At 35.1% G+C, this 5,141-nt stretch overlaps 1 non-coding gene and 1 pseudogene across 1 annotated transcript; one reads left to right on the forward strand and one right to left on the reverse strand.

Annotated features, from left to right (window-relative positions):
• Window positions 1–5,141, forward strand: part of LOC101562273 — a 106,205-nt pseudogene that overhangs the window by 67,726 nt on the left and 33,338 nt on the right.
• Window positions 2,486–2,642, reverse strand: LOC111813434. The gene has a single exon (XR_002818701.1). It is a non-coding gene; the product is annotated as a U1 spliceosomal RNA (small nuclear RNA).

Raw genomic sequence — 5,141 nt, forward strand, 5'->3', positions numbered from 1 at the left:
AAATACCTGTTCCATGTTATACCTAAGATGTTTGATATGCAGACAGATAGTGAAGTTAAGCTTAACAGCCTAAGTTGTATGATAATAACAATAAGCTTGTCTTCTGGAGGTTAACAACCTAAGTTTTCAGACCAAAATTAGAGGCTACATCATCTTTAAAAGAGCAAGGTATTCCACTGGACTATTGGCTCATTCTAAATTTGGTCATTCAAACAATTTAGCACAACCATCTACCCTAAGTGAAAATGAACTATACAATTTTTAGTCACCCAAATTCCCTTTCCTCATTGAATAAATACATGGCAAATAATTTCGTGAAAAGGAAGTAAAAAATTTATCTCACTGTGATCTTTCTCCACATTAATTCTAATTGAATGAAACTGCTGAAAGAAACAAGATATTAGAACAGGTTGGCACCCTTTCATGGAAAGAGTAAATATTTTAGAGTTTGCAGGTTATAGAATCTATGTAACTACTAAATGACTGTAATGCAAAAATACTGTAAGTAATAGGAAAATAACGAATAGCCAAAGCCAAGTTTAAAAATGACTTTATTTACAAACACATAAAATTAACTTTTACATAATTTTCACATCATAAAATATCACTCTTTGATTTCTTTTTTCTTTTAATAATTTAAACATGTGAAAACCACTCTTGATTCTTAGCTCAAGGCCAAATTTAGCCCAAAGGTGGAGTTCACCAACACTATGCCAGTTATTCTTTAATTTTGTAACAATCATATGAAATGACTAATAGAAAATGACACCTATCTCAGTAGTTGGTACATAGTAATTATCTTGATCAGTTGGTACATAGTAGTAATTACTTGATACATAGTGGTAAAGGACATAATTCTCTAATCTATTTTTATCCCTCTTCCTCATTTATCCAGTCAACAAATATTATTTCATTCAAAAAATATATATGAGTTGCTTAGCATATACAGATACAGTTTAAATGCAGAAGATGAAGTAATACATTCTATAAAAAGGGGTGTAACATTAGACCTATTAATTTCACAGAATAGTTTTAGAATTAAAAGAAAATGATGTATATGAAAATTGCTAAGCATCATATCAGCAATTCTCAATCTTTTTGGTTTCAGGGCTCCATTCTACTCTTACAATTATGGAGTAAATTTTTAAATGTTTTTATTTATTTGAGAAAAATGCACAAACACATATATATTTGCTATATTCAAAACTGTAACAAAATATTTAAAATATGTATTTTCTAGTTTATTTAAAACAAAAATAATAAAGTCAATACGTGTCAGCATAACTATCCTATGGTATAAAAACTGTCTTGTTTTACTAACGATATTACCTGTCAAAAAATTTTGTGAGAAGACAGGTACTATTATGTATTTTTACAGATCTCGTTAATCCCTGTTTGGTTTTTTTGTTTCCTTGTTTTTGTTTTTGTATTTTTTAGGGAAGTGTCTACAGGGTTGTCAGGGTCTCACTACTAGATTGGACTTGTAGTGATCTGCCTGTTTACAGCCTCCTAAGAGCTGAGATTACAGGTGCACCCCACCCCACCACTCCCAGTCTCAATTGCCATCTCAGCACGCCCCGGGAGTGGGACCAGCATGGCAGGCCCAGGAATCGAACCCCCAGCCCCTGTGCCTGCTGGCAGGTGCCTTAATCTGCTGAGCTATTTGGCTGGCCCTAATCCTTGGTTTCTCAAATCCACTTCTTTTTCATTGCACTGCTATATTTGTATCAGCTATAGGACATGAAAAAAAATCAACCTCGCATAAATAAATTGTTGGAAAGAAGGTTATTTCAATACCTTTTCCAGATGGGTGTAGATACTCTTTCATACTTCAGCAAAAATTTAAGTGATAGGTAAGATGCAATATGTATTTAGAAACCACATTAATAAATTTGTACTAATGCTAGTCATGGTGGTACATACCTGTAATTTTTGCTCTTAGGAGGTGAGGTAGCAGGATTGCCACAAGTTCAAGACTACCCTGAACTCCATAGCAAGACCCTGTCTCAAAAAATTTATACGGTTACTACAAATTCACATACCTCTTTGTTTTCTCCACTACTGGGGATTGAGCACAGCACCTTTGCACTGTAGTACATATTAACCCTTACAATTTTTAATTTTGGGACATAATCTTGCTAAGCTGATAAATTGCCCATGATGAGCTCAAATTTGACATTTTCCTACTTCCACCTGCCAGACTGCTATGATTACAGGTATGTGCCATCACGCGTGGCTTTTATCTTGCACATGAATAAATCTTTTTCCATCTTTGATGTTGACCTCATATGGTCACAGAGATTTTTAGTCCTCAATTTGAGCACAACTATGCCACATACTGCTTATTAATTTCAAAGATATACATTGCGTTGTTATCATTTGTTCGTCATATTTCTGAGTCAGAGATACAAACCAACCCCAAAACAGACTTAACATGACCCTTTTCTTCTTAGAGCACACGTTTGTTAGTTTGCTATTCTTTTTAATGAAGGTGAAGCAGTCCCCACTACCACAAATTATGCAGATGAGTTTCCTGCACTTGGGGAAATTGCAGGGCTCACTACATCTATAGTGCAAAGAATAAACCTCACCCTGGTAAAACCACCTTTAGGGGCATGATATCTCCTCTGCCAGGCTATTATTAACCCATAGTTTTTAAAATATATTTCCTTGGAGGGTTTTTGACCATATAAATTTCTTCTCCCAAACGAACCTATTTTGAAAGCCAGAAAATTTCCATCTCCAGCCATACTAGGAAATACGTGCTCTTCAAAGGAAAAGAAGTATGGTACTTTCTCAGGTATGCATGTGAATGTGCGGCAATAAAACTTGTTTACACACATACTTCCTGTACTGCTTTATCATTTCCACTGCTATAATAACTCATCCAGATAGATGAGTAATACCCATCATCTTCACAAAGATGATGTATCATCTTTCTTCCAAAAAATTCCAGAATCTCCTGTATCGCCTCCAACCTCCTCTATTCTCCCAGGCACAGATTCATAATAAACTATTACTTCATAAAGTGATCTCACGCATCAACTCCTTGAACTCTGCTCACATTAATGAAGCTAGGATGAGTTGAGACTGGGGAAATCCCCAACACTTTCTGTGGTAGATGTTTTTCTTTTTTTATCCAGCCCTTTTTCTTTTCTTCACGCTTAGTCAACATTATGTTATAATGTTCAGCTTGATAGCCTACTTTCCCAATCTGCATGAGAAGACAGATGGCAAGATCCAAAAAGTGGAAATCATTTTGTATTACTTAGAATTTAATCCAAAGATATAAATCAAATTTTACTACTCAGAAGAGAAACTTCCTGATGCTGGAGATGAGTGATTGTGGTGATGTTCATATTTATAAATATTGCATTTTCTGCTTTAATTAAAGTAGATGCTACATGAATGTTAAATTATAAATGAGGTAAATCCAGATCTGAAGAATTACTTTACTAACTTTAATTGAAAATTTCAGAGATACGAAGGAGACAGCACAGAAGATGAGATGCCTTACAACTGTGGGAGGGGTGGATGCTCCTGCTGTGAACCAGACCTAAAGACCTAAAGGCCAAACAAATGCTAAACAAGTAGCACCTGGGATTGATATTCTATTATTATTTTTGTTTTTGTTTTTGTTTTTGTTTTTATTTTTGCGGAACCGGGGATTGAACTCAGGCCCTTGCACTTGCCAGGGAAGCGCTTATTCCACTGAGCCATCTCCCCAGCCCCTGATATTCTAAATAGATATCAATCACCTGGAAAGACCCAAGTGAGTCACTAGCCCAACCCCCAACAGAAAGAGACCCTGTCCTGCATTCCAACCCCCAACAGGAAAAGACCCTGTCCCTTATTCATGCCTGCTTGCTACGTGACTCGCTTTCCCATTTGATACTGGATTTAATGTTTTACCTGAGCAATGGTGCTTGTAATCCCATTGGTTGACCACAGTTTTGTCCCACCTCCTTCCCACCTAAGCAAGTTCCCATTCTCTCTACCTTAACCCCACAAGGTTTTAGACTATAAAAGTCCTTGAAAGAGACAGCTTCCTGGGGAACTACCCGCTTGGGCCCCCCTCCTCTCCCTCTCTTTGACAGGAGTTTTCTTTCTCTAAATAAATATATTCTGCTCATAAAAAAAAGAAAATTTCAGAGATAAACATATCTGTGGCAATAAATTATACTCAAGACAAAAACGACCAATTGAACTTCTAGTTCAAAGTTCAAAGTATAGGATAACCATTAATGAATACTGAGTATTTTGATTTTTACTATATTACTTTTGAAAAATTCAGTAATATAAGAGAAATGATTTAATTAAAAATTTGGATATAAAATTCGTTATTAAAATTGCAACTACAAAACACACACACCAAAAAAAAACCTAATGCACAACTTTATAAAATGAAGAAAATAAACCAGAACACTTGCAGTAATAGTTCACCTCAATAGTTTTAGCTCCTAGTACACAACAATTATTTGTTGTTCTTGAATAAGTATTAAAATTAGAAATGAAGTCATCTATTTTCTACTTTGTTGTAATTATATATAACTCCCATAGTGAAAACATTACAAGGAAACTTTATTTATTTTATTTTTGAAGAGCAAAATATATTTACTGAGGGAAAGAAAGCTTCTTCCTAGGGCTGGGTAGATGGCTCAATGGAATAAGCGCTTGCCCGGCAAGCACAAGGGTCTGAGTTCAATCCCCGGTTCCACAAAAAAAAAAAAAAAAAAAAAACACTTCTTCACATGAGAGAGACAGACAGAGCAACTTTAGAAAATGCCTAATCTTTCCTCTTACAAATGAGAACAGTGTAATGAGAAGAGTAAGACTTCCCAGATCCAACTGTTTTAAGTATTGAAATGGATCATAGGTATATCCAAAACAACTACCACAGTTCTTGGCACCTAATAGAACTTAAATAATGTTAGCTGGCTTTCCTCCCTCCTTTCTTTTTTTTTTTTTTTTCCAAAGTTTTATTGACAAACAGATAGCAATGAGACAGTTTCAAATCATATCAGAAGGACAGTTTCAACAAATAATACACTGCATACATTCTTCTTAGTGATTAATTGCTGTACAAGATGCGGACTTGTGATCCTATTTACAAACACCATTAGAACAAATCATTCTATTCA

Source organism: Octodon degus, unplaced genomic scaffold, assembly GCF_000260255.1.
Source record: "Octodon degus isolate 3935 unplaced genomic scaffold, OctDeg1.0 scaffold00188, whole genome shotgun sequence".
NCBI classification, from domain to species: Eukaryota; Metazoa; Chordata; class Mammalia; order Rodentia; family Octodontidae; genus Octodon; species Octodon degus.